This window comes from Cryptomeria japonica, chromosome 5 (genome assembly GCF_030272615.1).
Source record: "Cryptomeria japonica chromosome 5, Sugi_1.0, whole genome shotgun sequence".
Taxonomy (NCBI): domain Eukaryota; kingdom Viridiplantae; phylum Streptophyta; class Pinopsida; order Cupressales; family Cupressaceae; genus Cryptomeria; species Cryptomeria japonica.
This window is the reverse complement of record NC_081409.1, coordinates 152,847,958-152,870,203: the sequence shown is the minus strand read 5'-3', so window position 1 is coordinate 152,870,203 and position 22,246 is coordinate 152,847,958.

Genomic DNA, 22,246 nt, shown 5'->3' with positions numbered 1-22,246 from the left:
CTCAAATGTGTGAGGCTTGACCTTATGATTATAGTTGTGTTGTTCCTTGACTGAATGATATGTAGCTCGAGCAACCGTCTTCCTTGATGAAGGAACTAAGATATAATTACTGATGTGTGGACTATGTTTGCCCGTATGCGTGTCACCTAAAGAAGTTTGGGCATCCCTGATAACAAAGTCCCTTGAGGAAGCTCCATTAAAGGTCCATGATGTATCACCAGAAGGGAAAGGATGTGCAAAACAAGTGGATGAGTGATGAAGGCATATGATTGTGAAAAGAAGTGAAAGTAGGATAGCATGATGGAGACTTAGAATCAACAAGTATGCTTTTTCACTTAAAATTTTAGAGCTTTTGCCCCCAGTTATTTTGATATTAGGGGAGATCAACTCTTGCTCTTTTTCTTTCATAGGATTTTTATCCTTGACCTTGATTTTTGCAGAGTCCAATAGCTTTTGATTTTGATTTAGACTAAAGGACTTTTCTTTATTTTTAACTTTTAGATTTTTCTTTTCAAAGCTTGATTTTTGATCCCCAATGAGTAAGGGCTTTTGTAATTCTTGTTGATCCAAGTCTGGAAGTGGAGTGGAAATGGAATGAGCGGATGATATAGTAAAGCTATGTGATTTCTCAAGAGGTCTGGCAATACACTCAATAGATTCTTTATTGGAACCACTCTTAGGACTATTGATATCAAGAGTTACTTGCACCACTAGAGGAGATTTGCATTCAGACTTAGTAGCCACAATACTAGGTGCTTCATACCCAATTCCTTGCAAATTGTTTGTAGATTATTCCTATCCACTGAATACCTTAGGAGATAGTGGGAGTTGATCAACATGAAAGATATACTCACCACATCCCATGTCCTTAATCTTGAATTTTTCTTTCAGCTTTGATTGTTTGGATGTAGAAGCTTTCAATGATTCTAGATCCACATAGGCTGATGAAGGAATAGCTTGTCGATTGACTGAGATTGTTATTTCTGATCTAGGTCACATATTGTTGCAATATATGAATGGATTTGGATCAACTTTGATGGTCACTTCAACTCCATTGTGTGGAAACTTGATACATCAATGATATGTAGATGGTACTGCACTCATCTCATGAATCCATGGATGTCCTAGCAATATATTATATGTGAGATCTAGGTCTAGGACTTGACAAACCACATCCTTTTTAACTGGCCCAACTTTGAGGGGCAAGGTGACTGTGCCTTTGGATGATCGCTCTTCATCATCATATGCTTTGATGGTGATTTTGTTTGTAGAATTCACATCTTTATCAAAATATCCCAATTGTTTAATAGTGCTCAATGTATAAATGTTTAGACCTGCTCCTCCATCTATCAGGACTCATTTTATTTGATGTTTGTGTATGAAGGCTTCAATGTGTAATGGCGCATTATGTGGCTGACTTACGGAGGCATCATCAACTTCTATGAATGTAAGGGAGTGTGGAACGGAAAGGTATCCCACCATGGCTTGAAACTAGTCCACGTTCAGATCAGTAGGGACAATAGTGTTTCTCAAGATTTTGTCAAGAATAGCTTTATGTCTGGGGGATATGTGTAAGAGCTCAAGGATGGAGATGAGCACGGTTGTCTTCCCCAACTGTTCTACAAGGTCATACTCAAGTTTGGTTGATGAAGAAGTGGTGTTTTTAGCTGGAGCATTTTGCAAAGTGAACTTACCTCGACAAGTTGTAACATTACATTCAGAGGTTGGTTTGGAAGAAGATCCAATTCCTTTCAGGATGATCTTGGGTCTTTGGGTAGAATTCTCAGGCATTTTGTCCTTGATGATAATGGCAGAGACATAATTGTCCATCGAAATGTGATTGATAGTGGAATCATAGTTATAGGATGCTTTGGTATAGCTGGTTTGGTCATCTGTGGCTTTGGTTTTTCCCTTGTCATGTTTTGGAAATGGTTCCTTAAACATTTCACGTTCTTGATTGGATGAGTGTCTTTCAATCTCAATGTCACCTCTATCAATGAGATCTTGTATGATGTTCTTCAGTCGATGACAATTTCCTGTTTTATGCCCTTTTCTCTTATGAAATTCACAATATTCATCATCATTCCACCAATTTGGTTTGACCTTTGGTTCATATGGAGGAAAATCTGGAATTGTGATTATTTTGTTTGCCACTAGCTTCTTGAAAACTAACTCAAGTGGTTCTCCTAATGGAGTGTACTTCCTTCATGACTTTGAATTTGTTTGAGTATTCACTTGATTATTTGTAGAGCTTGATCCCGAAAAAACAATTTTGGGTTGCACTGTATTGGCATCAAAAACACCATCATTGACTGTGTTCTTGTTTTTGTTCCAAAATCTTGGCTTATCTTTTCCTTTAAAGTCATCTTTGTTTTCCTTGAATATCTTAATGACTCCTTGTTCAATTAGGACCTTTTCTATTGCTAAGCCTTTTTCAATGACGTCCTTGAAGGTGGACAAAAAGCCTTTCCTTAGATCATAGCCAATGTCTTTGTTAACATTTTGGGTGAACATCTTTACCATTTGTTTTTGTGGGATTTCACAAGAGCATCTGCTAGCTAGATTCCTCCATCTTTTTGCTTGGTATTGCACAAAGTGGTACTGATATGTCTGTCTCTATGTTGTATGAGAAATGTTGGATAAATGCCTTTGCTAGATCACCCCATGACTTAATTCCAGGTGGGAGTTGGGAGAACCATTCCATAGCTTGATCACCTAAGCTCTGTGGGAATAATCTCATCAAATATGTCTCTTCTACTGCTACTTCAATGCAAGCTATGAAGAATTGTCTTATGTGTGCCTTAGGATCCCCTTTTCCTCTGTACTTATCAAACTTAGGTGTCACAAAGTGTGTAGGAAATGGAGGCATTGGAATGTTTTTGTCAAATGGATAAGGACATATGTCTCTCATTGTGTATGTTGGCTTCGGTGTATTTATGTCCTCCATTTTCTTTTGTAAGTCCTTGATTTGCTTTTCCAAATTATTCTTAGGTGGAGACCGACTTCTTGGACCAAACCCCATGCCTGAACAACCGAGTGGAGGAGGAGCATGTTCATATGGAGGAGGTCTATAGTGATGCTGTGTATATGGACTAGTTGGTATAGAGTCATATTGAGGAATGGAATATCTGCTTTGTCCATTTATACCATACTCTATAGGAATGTCATGAGTTTGTTCTAGTGTGTTGCCCCCAAATTTGACGTGGGGTTTCCTTGTGTCCAAATTTTGAGCATGCCTTTGAATATCCAATTGCTTTGGTGGTTGGTCCTTAGCATTGGTATGTAATTGAGTATATTTTCTACATAAGACTTCCATAATGGTCTGCGAAGGTGAGTATCATATGCTTGACCATGTGTGTATGGGACCTCGAGTTTTTGAAACAAAGATGATGGTGATTCAGGCACCATATGTGGTCCTTTATTTCCTCCACTATTAGGACTCCTTTGATCCATATTGAGGTGAGGTTGTTGCAAAGGTCGATATTCCATTATTTGAGACATGTCAAAATCATGAGGGATCTTGGCTCCACTTTGCACCATCACTTGTAAGAAATATTGTCTATCTCTCCTCATTATTTCCTCAACCAATCAATTGAAACATGGATCCATAATGGTGTCTTCCACTTCTGCTGAATGTATTGAAATGTTGTCCATATTGTCATTATGTGTATCATTGTTGTTTGTAGTGTCCATGTTCTCAATATTTGGAATGTTTCTATAAGCATCCATGTCAGGTAATGTGTTATGATCAAAATTGAAAAAGATATCATTGTCATACTCATAGACACTCATGGTTGTAGACTCTTGAGCCTCTTTAGTTTCTCTCCTAGATTTTTAGGAATGGGTTTCAACCATGAACTAGGTCTTGACCAAGATGCGTGAGACTAGATGAAAATGGAAAAATTATGGAAGACCAAGAGTTGGATGGAATGTAAATGAATTTGAGGTTTACTTGCAAAGTCCAAAGTGTAAGACCAAGTATGTATGTAGTAGAGTAGGCGTGACTTCCAAAGAGATGATAGTTTCTCTTGATGAGGTAAGTTAAACTTGACTCTAAGTAAGACCAAATGAGACCCAAAGGTGAGAGACCTTGATGAGGGACCACTTAGAAAAATGTTGTTGTATGTAGTATGTTGACAAAGCAAGATGAGGACAAGAAAGTGACCTTTTGACTCAAGTTTAGACAAATGTGAATGTAATGCAAAGTGTAAAGCAATGATGAAATTTGTGAGACCCAAAGGTAGGTTGAATGCTAGATGAAAACTTGAAGAGATAGCTTAGGAAGCTCAAGAATTCTAAAACTAATTGCTCTTGTTTGTTGGACTGTAAATTTTTCCAATTTGTGAAGTTGTTTGTTGTGAGCAAATCTGAATTTTTTGACTGTTTTTCATGACAAGATGACACAATGTTGATGAGGACTCAATGTTTGCAAGTGTTTAGACTCAAAATGACTCAAAGAAAAGTGTGTTGTTTGATGTAAAATTGTTTTGCATACACTTGAAGACACAAAAGACACAATGTTCTGATGTTTGGTCTTGAAATGTTTGATTGTTCAAAATAAGACAAGCACAATTCTTATGGTTGGCCAGGACAATAGTTGTTGATCCCACATGAGGCTACGCTATTCAGAGTGGATACTTAGATGCTTGACCCCACTAGCTCCACCCTCGGCACTCACTTCTTGGGGCAGCCAAGCATCAGCCCCCACGAAAAGTCCCCATGGCGAACTTTGTATCTCTACTAAGAACCATATGTGTTTGGGCCGCTCCAGAGGTCCGACCTCCTACCCCAACAACTAGAAGGATTTTAGCTTCTAAAATAAAAAGGTGCTAGTAAGGGCATCCTCTTGTGTGGCTATATATGTGGCACTTTCAACTTTGTAAATATAGAAGGCTCCCAACCGGTAAGGGTTACGCCCTACAAATGATCAAATAAATTTGATCAAACAGTTTTATGGGGAGACATAGTGTCAGTATAAACTAATCAGCACACATTATCCATAGTTTTCACCATGGATACAGTTGTTTATAGTGGTTCGGAAGAGGTGGGTTTTCCTCGCTACTACTTGGGTCATTCTCTCCTCACTAGTAGTCCTAATGACCACATGGGGAGACAAGCCCTCTAAATATTAAAAAAAAAGAGCCTATTGCCCAAGACACAAAAGACACTAGTTCAATTTTGGTGCACCAATTGAAGTGTTTGATAATCTATGAAAACAAGGCACATAATAAAGATCAAAATAAAATCCTTGTCAAGGTCCTGCAACAAAGATTTGTTAGTAGTTTGGATTGTTTGAAATGATCACCCCTTCCTACAAGCACATAAGTTAGGTAAATTTAAAATCCAAAAGACTTTGTGAAATAGGGGCCTTCAACAAAACGATTTTGCTTTCAAGACAAGCTGCACCAATTTTGTTAGTTAGATCTAAAAATGTTAGCTCAAAATAAACCAGATCTGAAATCCGAATGATGAAAAACTGAATCAATGAAACCAAAAATGCAACAACTGAACACAAATGCAGTTGTCATAGACATAGATGCTACTAGAACACATAGACGCACCTAGATCTAACATAGACGCAGCTCCCAAACACAGACACACCTGAAAACTTCACAAACATGACTACAGAATACAAACGTGTTTCCCGAAATCTACAAAAAAAATAAAATATTGTCGAATATGCAGACGTGGTTCCAGATGTCACAGATGCAATAGAAAATAAAAAATGCGATCCAAAAGTGCACAGACACGAAAATATCAAAATGTTGTCAGAAATGTCAGATCTGCAACTTCAAAACAAAATCTACAACAAAAGATGTTAAATGCAAAAGGGACAAGGGTCCCACCGGGCATGCCAAAATGTTTACGGTGAAAATGGATAACAACAATGTTGAAAGACTAAATGAATTCAACCACAAAACCCTAGCCTAACAACAACAAAGATCCACCATAACATATGAAGATTACCTAAGACAATGCAAATCAAATGAAATCACAAAGATTATACCATCACATGTCCAATAGGGTTTGGATCCTCATTCTTCCTATCTCCATTGATCTTGCTTGACATATTTGCTCTCAGATTTTATATGTGCACAAGAGCTCAACAAAGAATGGAATTGTGGTTGCAAGTAGGCTTGATTGCATATGCAAGTTCAAAAACGTAGTTGGAGCTGAATGCATAGTGAGGGTTTGATAATGAAGGAAACATCTCCTTATATAGAAGACACTATAAGAAATGGAGGGATAAGATTGAGAGGTGTAAAAGAGGTCGGCTATGATTAGAGGGTAGGTAAAGAAAATAATAAAATAATGAAAGGGGTAGGTAGTGTAGGAATTAAGAGATGAATGTCATGTGCCATAGGTAGAAAAGGTTAATGAATTAATTAAATAAATAAAAATTTATTTAATTAATAGAAGAAGTGGGATCAATTAAATAAATAAGATATTTATTTAATTCAGGAAAAGGATAATTTAAATAAATAAATGTATTTATTTAAATGAGAAATAAGGCTAGAAGAGGATAAATGAATTAATTAAATAAATAAAGATTTATTTAATTAATAGAAGAGTTAGGCTTAAGATAATTAAATAAGTAAAGATATTTATTTAATTAGACATGACAATTTTAGGTGTCTATGATATCTAAGTGTAAAATTACACCGTTCTCTATGCTTTCCTTGTCATTTGTAGATAGTGTGTTGTATATTTTGCTGATATTTTTCAATTTTCCATCTTCAGTTATTTCGCTCAAGAGTTTATCCAGTGGATCAATGTCTTGTTTTACCTTCCTTTTCTTCTTAGGAGTCAACTTCTTTTTCACTGGAGGCCTCACTGCCTATTGCTTTTGCCTTGTTTTCCTAGGTGTAGGTGAGGGTACCGGTGAGGATTTTCTTTTCCTTTCTACCCTTTTAAATACTGTTGGCATATCACTCTCAGAGGAGGTTCCAACTGGTGAAAGATGAGCTTCCGGTTGAAGCCCTTCCAACTCACTTTCCTTTATACTAGTTTGTTTCAAAACATCTTTCTTAATTTCTTTAGCCTCTCGGGTTCCTTTTCTTACTGTTTCTTCGACCTTCTTAACCCTTTTTCTAGACTGAATTCCACTCTCAGTTGTTTCAGCATTTCCAAAAACTTTCTCAGTGGGTTCCTTTGGTGCTTCAAGGAGGGCTTTTACATAAGTTTCAATAATATTGTCATTTGTTTCATAGCCCATTTTAGTTACCCAGATAGTTCTAGGGACAACTGCCTCCATCCAGATTTCATCTTTCTTGATTACAAAACAAATTTATTTCTGATACTTGTCCACAATAGCTTGTGACACTCTTACTCTAGTTTTCATTCGAGCTTTCAATGCTTGAAAGTATTCATTTAAGTTTTTCTCTTGGTTTTCTCCCATGTTGTTCAATATATCCAATAGTTGTTTTCCTACCGGAATGTCAAAGCCAAAATCTCTTGCACCAATACCAGGTACTTGTTTAGTTATGTACAAAATTAGACAAACAAGAAAATTTCCAAATCTGAATGTTCCTTTCTTATCTCCTTTAATCTTCCCCAGATTGTCTATCAATTCAACTTTGAGCCATTCACATACATCTATTCTTGCATTATCATTAACCATGTCATAAGCACTTTTAATACATAGGCTAGAAACTAAGTTCAACCTATTTGCATGTGTATCTTTGTAGCCTAAGATCATACTAATAAATCTCACATTTATGTCCTTTACATCATTTACCCTTAGAGACCTTTTGTCGAATGTTGCACTGGTTAGGTTTATCACTGTGTCATTTGAGACCTTCTTTGCTCTGTCAAGTCTGCTACCAGTGGAAGGTAACCCTATTACTGCCTTAATGACTTCCTTTGTGATTTTATGAATTGTATCCAACTAGAAGAATTCACCATGAACTCTTCTTAGCACAATCCTTATAATATCCTTGGGAAAATCTCGGACACTAAGGATTTCAATAAAACCTAGGGTTTCCACTATCTTATGTTCCAACTTGATATTTCCAGATTCATCACAAATCATAGTCCTATACATATTTTTGATCTCATTATCACCTAATTCCTCTATATGACAATGTATATACATCCTAGGGTCTTCAACATATAGTACTCCCTTAGGAATTTGAGAGAATGCACCTATGCTATCATCTTTCTTCACTATTTCAGGAACCAGTTTGAATATGGGTCTAGGGCACTTAACTACTTCAATCACAGTAGGGTTTGCAATAAATTCAGGAGTGGATGAGGAATCCATAGTTATAAATACCTCAATCTACCTTAAGGATGAATGCTTTGATGAACTGCTTCACTTTTTCACTAAGGATGCCTTCGCTCGGGAATTTTCCCGCTCTCGAAGGTTTGAATGCTCAGTGAATTAAAAAGGAGCCAAAACACTTGCTTTATAATGTTATTTTCTCCAACTACCACATTTAATGCTCATTGGTTAAGCCACAACTTAACTCATCTGCCGGTATAGAAGTAATTTCAACTTCTCACCATCAACTGAGGGAATAATAGCATGTTTTTCATTTTGTTGCTAAACCCCCAAAGGATTTTCCTTTAGTTAGATGAACAGTCTTCTGCCAGTGGAGTGATACTCTATTCTACCAGTGGAGGAGTATTCCCATCAACATTCTGATCTAACTTTCTGATCCATTGTTTTGAGAATTCTTTCTTTACCTCTTCAACCTTTTATTTACCTTTCAAACTAGGACCTTTGTTATTTGCCGGTGGGGACTTGCTTCTACAAAATTTTGCAATATGTCCAATTTTGTTACAAGCATAACAAGTCACATTTTTTTATGAATAGCCTTCCCATATCCTATGCCGGTATGTGTTTTGCATTGATTAGATAAGTGTCCAAATCTTCCACAAACATAACATCTCACATTCATTCTGCAATTTTCTGAATTATGACCAACTTTGTTGCATTTAGAACATTGACCGGTGGGTGTATTAGTGTTCTGATAATTTCTAGATCTACACTGATTTTCTCTATGACCATACTTGTTATAGTTAAAGCATTTCCCATTAAATTTTTATGCATTATGTTGTCTTACCAGTTTGCTATGATCATGATTATTTGTTGTACCGGAGCTTTCACCAGTTTCAAAGCCAAGGCCATTTGTATCACCATTAGGTTTCTAATTCTTTAGCATGTCAATAAGTTCTTCTAAACTTTTCTTGAATTCCTCCTTGTGTTGATTTGCAATAGTCAATTCATTCTCCAAGATTCCTTTCTATCTCATGAGTTCAGTTTTGTCATTTTGTGCGTGCATCAAATTTGTCTTCAACATATCATTTTCATGACTGAATCTTGTGTTTTCATTTCTAGCATCATTTAGTCTTCTAACCAAGTCTTCTTCATTCTTCTTTCTATCTTCAATTTCTTTACAAAATCTCATAGTCATATCTTGCATCTCATTCTTTGTTGTATTGATTTCTTGTTTTAGCTTGTTTACCAAATCATTAAGAGTTTCCTTTTCATCTTCCTCTTTCTACATCTTCTCACAAAGTTCTCTTCTTTTATTCCTTGCTATAGTGTAATTTTCTTGAAGTTCTTGAATGATATCCTGAGCAGCCTTCAGATCATCCTCAAGTTTGATATTCTTCACCTTTTCTGCATCATAGTCTGAAAGAGTTGTTTCCAATTGCTTTCTCAAATTTTTCATCTCTATCGGTGTCAAGATCTTCCTCAACTTGTTAGGATTTTGAAAATAGAGGACTAGGCTCTGATACCAATTGTTAGGATTCCCAAAGATACTGAGAGGGGGGCGGGGGGTATGGTGAATTAGTATCTGACCGGTAATAATATTTTCTTAACTTATAACATGAAAAGCATATTAAAACTGTGTACTAGTAAACCAGAAATAATGTAGCAAATAAGAATAACAACCATAACATGAAAAGCACAACAGAACACAATATTTTAATGAGGAAACCCAGTGTGGCAAAAGCCTCAGTGGGATTTGTGACCCACAATATTCACTTACTAGCCAATAAGAGAATATTACTACTACAATAGGGGACTGCACATGCAGGAAGGCCAAGTGCCTAGAGCTCACTGCTCAATTACAAAAGAAGTCACACTGACTTACAAAAATGGATTATACTAATCCAATGTCTTGTACTACTTCAGATTTGCATCTGCTATGCCAGATTCAGTGCCATTTTAAGCTCTGCTACATACATAAACCCTTATCCAATAATTTGCATAATAGGTCTGCTACCTTCTATTCATATTTTGCATCTTATCATCTTCTAAATGATCTGCAATGATCTCATACATATATGAGTCATATTACAATCCGCCATGTCGTCTTACAAAAGATTTTACAATTAATTACAAAATACATTAATACAAAATTATTGTCAGCCAGGGTGTCTGTATTCTTCTTTTTGGTGCCGGTGTTCTATATGCCGGTGTAGAGTCTATCAGTGCCAGTGCCGGTGTCTGCCTATTGGTATTACATGATTGTAAGTTTGCCATGAATGAGAATACCTTCAATCACCTTCAATATCTCATTGGAGTGTGCATTTGTGAACAATTATATGTAAGAGGTCATGGTCAAGGAATGTAATGTGCAAATAATGTTATATCATTCAGGCAGAGGAGTTGGTTGATCATTTGAGATCAAAATGGGTTTATGTAAGAGGATCTAGTCCTGTAGTATTGAGCTTAACCGAAACTGTACTCAGGCATAAGAGATGCTATCTTTTGTAGTTTAACACCTCTCCCGATTGTAGTCTAGATTTATATGTAGTCAGTGAGGCTCCTTTTGTGATGAGTAGTGCGCTATAGGTTGTTGGCCTTCCTGCAAGTGAAGGCCCCTCAATTGTAATTCACATACTTACTGTAGAAGTATTATTTGACTGTGGGTAGGCTTCCTACCATGGTTTTTCCCTTTACTGGGTTTTCCACGTATAAATCTTGGTGTTATGTGTATGGATTTTACTCTGTGATTATTGTTTATGCTTAATTGGTTTATCTTCTATTCCGGTATTAATGTTTTGGGTTTCAGTATTAAAGTTTACATTTCTAATGGTTATGGTAATCTGTGAACTGATTCACCCCCCCTCTCAGTTGTTTTCTAGTTATTTGAACTGTCTAACATGGTTTTGTGTCTCAACTCATAGTCTTCAAATGTAGGTATGCCATTCTTTATAATCTTCTATGTTTGCAACCAAGTTCCTACAACAACAATTGAACCTAAGGATACATGAACCCATTATCATATGTCACCATCTATGTTAGCTTTTCCTTTCCTTGTACACATAGTTCCAACCAATAGTCTAATCTCGTTTCATTCCCCTACGGTGCAACCACTGCAAAAACATGTCCTATCTTGAGAAGATTTGAGAGATGGTCATACTCAAGTGAGCTTTCCATGTCATCATTTGACATGGATATTAGTTGAGATAAATGAGTTAGATATTGTGGAACCCACATATCCACCCATTCACTTGAATCGCATTGATCCTAGTCACACTAAATATAACTCTCATCAAAGCAAGCTGAAACTCATCTCCAAATGGTCCATGTACTTGCATCTAAGATGCGAATAAATGCATCTTTGAAGAATCTTTGATTGTCTGATAATCCAATTTATCTCCTGTTTTGCCCTCCTCAACCAACCAAAATAATCTGCGCACTATCAAATCAAGTGTCCCTCCCTGTTGTTAGATATTGTTGCTGCTAGGATATGTTGTTGTCATTGATGTCAACGTATTCCTGCATTTTGGTGTTCTAGTGATTGCAGTGAGTTGATCTGGTTGGTTTATCTATTTGATATGATGAATCACCTAGATACTTAATGTAGTCACATAAATCTGTCCACTTAATTAAATGAATATTTAATATTTATTTGATTATTTAACCATCAATTAATAATTAATTCATCTTAACCCTATTCTCCTATTAATTAAATAAATTATTCAATTTATTTGATTTAATTCACTTAACCAAATTCAGACCATTAATTAAATAAATAAATCATATTTATTTAATTAAATATTCTCTCACATTTAAATAAATTAATATTTATTTAAAACCCCCAAAATCCCACCTCTCACATTTAAATAAATAAATCATTTATTTAAAATCACCTTTATCCTCCACCCACTTGCATTTTCCTACAAATACAAGTTGCACAATTATTTTAAATAAATAATTTATTTAAATCACCTTTATCCTCCACCCACTTGTATTTTCCTACAAAAGCAAGTTGCACAACTATTTTAAATAAATTATTTATTTAAAATCCTATTTATCCTCACCCACTTGAAACCTTTAATGGTTTCCCTTAAAGTATTCAAACTTGATGGCTTTAAAGTCTTCAAACTTGATGGCTTCCTTCTATAATCTTCTTAAGACTTTAATGGTTTTCCTTAAAGTCTTCAAGCCTTTAATGGTTTATCTTCATTTTTTTCATTTAAATAAATTAATATTTATTTAAATATTTATCCAAATGCAACTTACACCATTTAATTGAAATAAATGATTTTATTTTAATTGAAAATACCAAAATTTCTCCCACTTGCATTTTCCTACAAAATCCACTTGTATGCCTAAACCCCTTCTAGATTCTTCTAAACCCTTCCTAATTAGCCTAATCCATCCCCTAAATATTGTCACATTCCTAAGCAAATTGGAGTCACTTCTCAAAGACTCCAAAGTCTTTGAAAAGCAATTAATGCTTTGTGTGTTCAACAAATTAACCCTCAAAGTCTTGGATAACCTTTGAAAGCTTTCAACCTTCAACCACTTAATCCCCAAAGTCTCCAATAACCATTAATGGTTAATTCAACCCTCCCACATGGTTAAAACATTTGTTTTGACTCAACCTCTACCCAACCCAAAGGTCTCATCAGGCCATTAATGCTTTGACCATGATTATCTCTTAAACATTTGCACAAAGGTTTATCCTTGGATTAACTCTTAATCCAATGGGTAATCTTAATTTAGACTTGACCCTTACCTTCTAGATAACCATGAGGTCTTCTCAGGCCTTTAATGCCTCCAACCTCTTCTCTCAACCCAATCCTATGTTGACACTTGTCACCATTTTATTGGTGCCAATTGTGCACATGGATCCCCAACTTTCAAGCTTGGCCCTTGATTAAACCATTCAATCTTAACCCTTCATTTCCCCATTTCTTCTATAAATAGAACCCTTCTCCTCAAGCAAAAAGAAGCATTTAGAGTATTGTTGTTATACTGGCATTAGCATAGAGCTTTTTCATAGCATCACTATCTACTCTTGCATAGTATTTGCTTATCATATTCAACCATCTTGAATCTCCATATGGCATCCATGGCTAGTGCTAAAAGCTGAGAGCTACACTCATTTGGGACTTGGAGAGGAGAGGAACAAGGGAGGAGCAACTATGAGCATCTTGATTAGCTATTTCATTTTATGTTTATATGCTTTCTATTTCATGCTTAATATCTCTCTTGATATGCCTGTTTAGGATAATCTTTTGTTGCTAACACTAACGTTTGTTTCTTGTGCTCTTGTGTGTGTTGCCATCAAACAGATTTTCTAATCCTTTTTGCAGAGCATCACTTAATTCTATATTGATTTCACAATGCTATGTGGTGATTTGATCAAGTTGTGGATTCTGGTATGAAGATTAGTTTTCAGTGTTCAGTGTTGCAATGTTCTGGTGTTTGATTCATTGTGCTTCAGAATGATTATATCTTGAGTTGCCGATTTGGAAAATTATTTGGGACGTTTGTTTGTATCTTCAATTCAGATGGTTCATGATTTGGTGCTCCACAAGTTATCTTTTTTTTTCCGAGTTGCTTATGTTGATTGTTCTTGAGTATTAGCGTGTTGATTGATGAAAATTTGATTAAGTGGTGTTGGTACAGCTATTGTGGATGATTCTAATGTGCTTTTTGGCATTTCATAATCATGTCCTATTTGTTTTAGTGGTTTGCATTGATCATTGTGGATGCTATTGTATATCTTATGGGTGTGGTGATGTTCTTCGTGATATACAACATTTTTGGTGGTGTAGTATGTTGTGGTTGATCTTGGCGAGATTTATAGTGGTATCGCGCATTCAAGGAGTTGATTTGTGTCCATGCTATGTTGTCATGACATTGTATTATTTTGGTGGTTGATTTATGTATTATGTGATGTAATTTTGTAATTAGATGTTGAGGGTTTGGCCGACCTTGTAATCAAGATTGATGATTTGTATAAATAGGTGTTATATTCATGTAATTTGGGTATGGGTGTTGAGTCTACATTATCAGATAGTGGTGTATGTGCAATCAATTGAAATTATCTTTTTGTGTGGTTTATTGAGTAGAGAGTGTTGCAGGGCAGACAATTGTGCTTAATCGAAATTGTCATTGGACATTTGGAGATGCTATTCTTTTAGTTCATCTTAATCAGATTGTAGTTTGAATATTATTGTAAGGTAGTGAGCCTTCCCTGAGGGTTGTATCCTTCTAGGTCATCATATTTTGAGTAGTGAGCTCTCGGTAGTGTGCCTGAATGCATGTGCATTCACCATTGTAATATTTACACATACTATTACAGAGTATCATCTCATTGTGGGTAGGTTCCTGCCGTGGTTTTTTCCTTAACCTAGTTTTCCACGTCAAAAATCTTGGTGTTATGTGTGTTTCTATTAGTGTGTTTATCTTTATTCTTGTTGCAATTGATCAAATCTGATATTGTGCTTAAATTGTTTAATCTAGTGAAAACTGATTCACCTCCCCCTCTTAGTTTACCTTCATTGTTGTTGCCAACAATTGGTATCAGAGCCAAGTCCTCCAGAAGAAGCTTGATCGATTGATGAGATCTAGGATGACAACCTATATGTTTAAGAAAGAAAGTCCTAGATTTGATGGAAACAATTACATTGTATGGAAGGATCAGATAGAGTGTCATTTTAAGTGTCTTGGAGAAGATTATTGGAAGATTACAAAGAATGCCTATATCATTCCTTAGAATGGTTCGATTATTGTTGTTGAGATCAAGGATGTTGAACATAACATAAGGGCTCAAGAATCTTTGTTTTATTCCTTGACCGATTTAGAGATGACTAATGTGATGGGGCTTCAGACTACACATGAGATCTGGAAGAAGTCAGAGACCCTGTATGAATGAGATAAACATGTCAAAGTTGCTAAGTTGCGGAGTTTGAAAGGAAAGTATGAGATGCTAAAGATGGGAGATGATGATAACATATCAACCTTTATGGCTAAGGTGAATGAACTTGTTATGAATATTAAATGTGTTGGTAGAACACTTGAGGAAGATGAGATTGTTGCTAAAGTGTTGAGATCTTTGTCGCCTGCTTACAAATTTAAAGTTGCTACTATTGATGAGATCTGGACTGTGACAAGAGACATGTTGGTTGGTAAACCTGTCACATTTGAGTTGAGTGAATATGGAGAATCACATGGTAAATCTGAGACTACATTTAAGGCCTCTATATCTAAGAAGTAGAAGTATGATAAGGGAGAGAGTTCGTCTAGGTTTTCAAGGTATGAAAGAGAAATGATAGAGATGGAAGAATAGGAAAAAGAGTTGGATGAGATTGAAGCACTTATTGCTCAAAGATTGCCTAATGGAGACAGTAAGTATGATGGAAAGTTACCTTTGAAATGTTTCTCTTGTAATAAGATAAGACATTTTTCTTTTAGGTGTCTTGAAAGAATGTCAAGATATGACAAGCATGATAAATTTGATAAGAATGATAGATATGAGAGACATGATAAGTATGATAAGCTCTATAAGCCTAACCGGAAGTACAAATATCAGAAGAAATGTTATTATGTTGTTGATGAAGGTGTGACAGATGAAGAATCAGTGAACTTGGAAGATGAATTTGTATTTATTTCTATCAAGGAAGATGATCCGACACCAATGAATTATAAAAGTTGCATTATTGAGGAGAAATATTTGGCTACTAAGATTGAAGAGAAAGATGAATATTAATTGATAGCGATTGTTCACATCAAATGATAGGTGATAAAACAAAATTTATGAATATGCAGAAGTATGATGGCGGTATAGTAATATTTGGTGATGATGAATCTTGTGTGATTTGTGGTAGAGGATCTATTTATTTTGATGGTAAGCATAATACTGATGATGTCTTATATGTTGAAGGTTTTAAGCAAAATCCTTTGAGTGTTGGGCAGATGGTTGATAAGGGATATGATATGCAATTCAAGAATGGTAAATGCAAGATTCTAAATGCCTCTAGTATAGAGATTGCATCAGGGCCTAAGACAAAAGGTAATATCTTTCACTTGAATGTTAGTGAGAAAAGTTGTTTGATTGCTCAAATAGATGAAAGATGGTTGTGGCATATAAGGATGTTTCATGTTAGTTTTGATTGCATGATCAAGATAAGTTATACTCAAGGTGTTAGAGATTTTCCTAATATTGTGAAACCTTCTAATCCAGTATGTAAAGAATGTCAGTTGGGAAAGAAAAAAAGTATTTCATTTAAGAGTAAACATTATACATCTAATGGATTATTAGATTTTATGCATACTGATTTGTGTGGTCCTACAAGAGTGAGAAGTGTGCAGGGTGACAAATATTTCATGTTACTGATTGATGACTAGTATATAATGATGTGGGTTACCTTTCTAAGGGAGAAATCAGAATCATTGGAGAAATTCAAGGTATTCAAAGCTAAGGTGGAGACAAAGACATGGTTGAAGCTGAAATGTCTGAGATCTGACAGAGGAGGAGAATTCATATCTAGTGAGTTTGATTCATTTTGTGAAAGGAATGGGATTAGAAGACAATTATTTGCTCCTAGAACCCCACAGTATAATGGAGTTTTTGAAAGGAAGAAGAAAACTATTTTGGATGCTGCTAGAACTATGTTGATTGAAGGAGATGTCGCAAAGACCTTTCAGACAAAATCTGTTAGCATTGTTGTTTACACATTCAACTACATACATATAAAAGCTTATTCCGATAAGACTCCTTATGAATTATGGTTTGGTAATGTTCCTACAGTTATATATTTTAGAGTTTTTGGAAGCAAATGTTATATCAAAAGGGATGAGGATATAGGAAAGTTTGATGCAAGATGTGATGAAGTAATCTTCTTGGATTATTCTACTAAGTGCAAGGCCTACCGATGTTACAATAAGAGGTAGATGAATGTCAATGTGGAAAGAAGATCAGAGCATGCAGACAAGAGTTTGATGATTACAATATTATTTCAAAGAAAGTATAGACTGAGAACCTAAAGAAAAAAAATTTGGTAGAGAGAGTTAATCCAGATATTTCTACTACCGATGAAGAAGTTCAAAAACTAGAATCAGAATAATCAGAAGACTCTGAGGCATGTAAAATTGAATCATTCAAAGAATCAGATTATTGGTTATAAAAACAAAGGTGTGATGACTAGGAGAAGGATTGTTGCAGAAAAATATGCTTGATTTCCAAGATTGAACCTAAAGATGTTGTCGAAGCTTGTAAGGATGAGAATTGGATAAAAGATATGGAAGAAGAGTTGAATTAGATTGAGAAGAATAACACATGGGAACTTGTTCCGAGACCTGAAGAAAACAATGTGATTGGCTCAAAATGGGTGTTCCGAAATAAATTGAATGAATTCAGTAAAGTGGTTAGAAAAAAAGCATTATTGGTATGTAAAGGATTCTCTCTGATGGAAGGTATTGATTATGAGGAGACTTTTGCTCTGGTAGCTAGAATTGAAATTGTTAGAATACTTCTTGCATATGTTTCTTATAATAATTTCAAGGTATATTAGATGGATGTCAAGTCAACCTTTTTGAATGGGGATTTGGAAGAGGAAGTCTGCATTGAGCAACCAAAAGGATTTTCATTATCAGATGAAGGAGACATGGTATGCAGATTGAAGAAAGCACTATATGGAGTTAAACAAGTTTCTAGACCCTAGCATGCTAGATTGGATAAGTACTTGATGAAGTTGGGATTTTATAAAGGTACTACTGACAATAATTTATACTATAAGGTTGATAATGATAACATCTTGATTGTTGAAGTGTTTGTTGATGATATTATTTTTGGAGGAGATGATGATTTGAGTATGAAGTTTGTTGATGATATGTAGAAAGAGTTTGAGATGTCTATAATAGGTAAGATGAAATTATTCTTAGGATTCTAGATTACACAAACTCTTAAAGGTATTTTCATTTCTCAATCTAAGTATTTGAAGAAACTATTGAAGAAGTTTGGGTTAGATGATTCCAAGCTTGTTGGAACTCCTATGGTGATTGGATACAAGTTGTCTAAGTAAGATGAATCTCTCAAAGTTAATCAGACCTTGTATAGATATATGGTTGGTGGGTTGTTGTACTTGACTCAGAGTAGATTGTATATTATGCATATTGTTTGTCTTTGTGCCAGATGTCAAGTAGATCCTAAAGAGAGTCATGTTACTATTGTGAAGATGATTTTTAGATACTTGAAGGGGATTGTTGATTATGGTTTGTGGTATCCGAAGAATGATGATTTCATATTATGTGCTTATATTGATGCTGACTAGGCTAGTGATGTTGATGACCAGAAGAGCACTACCAATGGAGATTTATTTTGGGGGAAGAAGTTGGTTTCCAAGCGAGTAAGAAACAAGATGCTATATCTCTATCTAATGCTAAAGTTGAACACATTGTTGATGCTAACAACTGTACTCAGGTAGTTTGGATGAAGCAGATGTTGAAGGACATTAGATTTTTTTATGATGAGCCTACTGTTATTTATTATGACAATTCAAGTGCTATTAATACTTCTAAGAATCTAGTACTGCATTCTAAAACAAAGCATATATCAATTAAGTATCATTTCTTGAGGGAGAAAGTCAATGATGAAGAACTCAAATTGGAGTATGTATCTACAAAGGATAAGATTGAAGATATTTTACTAAGCCTTTGCCTATAGATACATTTGTATATTTGAGAGACAAGTTAGGGGTCTCTTCTCCTTCTAATAAGAACTAGATGCATTGAGATGCATCAATCCAATGGACTTCATAGTCTTATCTTCTTATCTAGGTTGATGAGTTGGTGCTACTACTCAGTCGAGGTATTCAGTGTGTAGTTTATCCTAAGAGATTGTCCTTCTTAGAGAGAGAGAAGCATGATTTGTATATGTCTTTGGCATTGTTGTCAAAGGGGGAGAGAAGCATGTGAAAAAATTTCCTTAACTTGGAAGCTTTGTGTGCATGATCTTTGGGGGAGATTGGTGGTGTTGATTTATTCCTTTGCATTGATTGTTTTTCACATTCATATGTTTCCATCAATGCCAAAGGGAGAGATTGTTGGATATTGTTGTTGCTAGGATATATTGTTGTCATTGATGTCAACATATTCCTGTGTTTTAGTGTTGCAACATATTCCTATGTTTTAGTGTTGCAGGGAGTTGTTTTGGTGCTCTGGTGATTGAAATGAGTTGATCTAGTTGGTTTATCTATTTGATATGCTGAATCTGATAACTTAATGATGAGCAAATAGTACCAAACCAGTACTGAGAGGGGGGGGGTGAATCAGTACAGACAAAAATACAGTCCAAAACTGGTTTGACAATAGACACTTCAAATGACTGGCACATAGTGACACTGGTTTGAAACAGGGTGCAACCGGTAAAGATAAGAATGTCTGAGATAAGCATTAACCAGTTACTCACTTATCTTTTCACTCAACTCGAGACTACACTACCATTTCACCCTTATGCATAAATAGGTAATCTATCATCAGATCATAATAATAGCTAGTTCAACATGTTTTATTGACAGGCATAAAACACAGAACCATCATATGCTTGACAGATAATAGCAAAGCATCACAAGATAAAAGCATCACACATGACACACATATTTTTCACATGGAAACCCAACTGGGAAAAACCACGGTGGGGATGAATACCCACAAGCTGTTTTTGAACTCTTTAGAAGTCTGCTCTGTTAGGAGCCTTGTTCAGTTAGAGACATTACAAAAGGTTCTGCTAGGAACCGATCCTGTTAGAGATCACCCAGTTAAGGGATGGCTACAATACCTGATTAAGGGTTAAACCCTGTTAAAGGTTACCTTGTTAGAGGATTTCAAGAACTCAATAGCTTAAGGATTCCAAACTCAATAGCTTTGAGTTACCCTGTTAAAGGATTTTCAGCAAGTCGGTTAATGCTACCCTGTTAAGGTATTTTCCAACTATTGAGGTGGTTAGAGATCAACAGGTATTACAATTATCTGGTAACAACACACAATGCCAATGCAGATCCGCTTAAGCTCCTCTTCACCTTCTGCACTTACACTCTGCAGGTATCACTTCTCTCCTTTTGGTCTGGCAAGAATCACGTATCCCTTCTCTTGGATACAAACACACAAATTTTGCCAACAACCTCAGAAAAAGACACAACATCAACCTTATAGGAAAATAGATAGGTCGGTAGCATAAACCCTAAACCCTAAACCTATTAGGTTAAGGAGTTCAAATGGTTTAATCCTGACCATTGAGCACACTGCATTAAATGCAGCAGATCTTGATCCAAACTCAAGACATTCTCTATTGTCCATTTCCATCGATTTTATGGTGGTTGATAACCCATCACATGTTATCACCATTTTATAGACTTCACACATTCCTGAGGTAGATAGGAACAATCTCCCTCATGGAAAATCCTTCATGCACATAGGCTTGCCTAGCAACATGATTTGTTCTTTTTTAAATGCTAACTCATCACACAATATCATCGGTTGAGCCACATAGGCTTGAAGCACATCAATCGAAAACCCTAAATTTGAGACTACCAACCGATAGTCATACAATACTTCCATATGTCGGTTCCCATAACTATATACCGATTCATCATGAACAAGCACATCACTTCACTTTGGCAAAAATGTCGGTTCATAGTGTTATACCAGTTCTCACATATGTCGGTTCACACCTCTTCATCATATTGACATCAATGACAACATACAATGTCATTATGTCCTCATACCGGTTCACATAATGCCAACAATCTCCCCCTTTGACATTGATGGCAATATACAAAGATATCTCTCTGCTTCACATCTTCTCCCCCAATTTTTGCAAATATCTTCTCCACTTCACATCTTCTCTGCCTTTGACAACAATGCCAAAGTGGAGGCACAAGCTACCCTGTTCCATTATGTTGCTCCCCCTGAGGAGTAGCATCCTTCAACACATCAATCGAAAATAAATTTGACTATGCAATACCTGACTGATGTGGAGCATATGCTTTTAGTTCACCTCTTGAAGGGGCAATACCCCTAATTCACCTCTTAAGTATATGAATGTATTCTTTGGGAGAGGCTTGGTGAATATGTCTGCTAACTGCTCCTTACTGGAAACATGCTCTAGTGTAATCTCTTTGTTCTGAACCTTTTCCCTCAAGAAATGATACTTAAGCTCAAAGTGCTTGGTTCTAGAATGTAAAACTGGATTCTTGGAGATATTAATTGCACTAGTGTTGTCACAAAATATACTTACCAGGTCAGATATAGGAACTTTGAAGCCATTCAATACATGCTTCATCCAAATTGTCTGAGTACAGTTCATGAAAGCTGCAACATACTTTGCTTCTATTGTAGACTGAGAGATACAACTCTATTTTTTACTCATCCATGAGACCAGTCTACCACCAAGGAAGAATGCACCACCAGTTGTGCTCTTCTAGTAATCTACATTACCAGCCCAATCAACATCTATGAACACTTTCAGGTTAAAATCATTATTGTACAGATACCATAACCCATAGTCAATAGTTCCTTTCAGATACCTAAGAATCCACTTGACTGCAACCAAGTGGGATTCTCTTGGAATTTTATGGAATCTTGCAGTAATGCCAACTGCATGTACAATATCTGGTTTGCTATGCACTACATAAAGCAACTTACCAATCATTGATTGGTATTCCTTCTCATCAACCAATGTAGAGTCATCCTCTTTGGATAGTTTACAACCGGTCACCATCGGTGTACCAACTGGTTTGCTATATTTCATGCCAAAGGTCTTCAACACCTCTTTGACATACTTGGACTGAGTGATAAAGATTCCATCCTTCATCTATTGGATCTGCAGTCCAATGAAGAACTTAAACTCCCCTATGAGTGACATCTCAAACTCTTTCTTCTTCTCATCTGCAAATTCATGACTCATCTTGTCATCTCCACCAAAGATAATGTCATCAACAAATACCTCACAGATCAGGATCTGATCTCCTTCAGACTTCAAGTAGATAT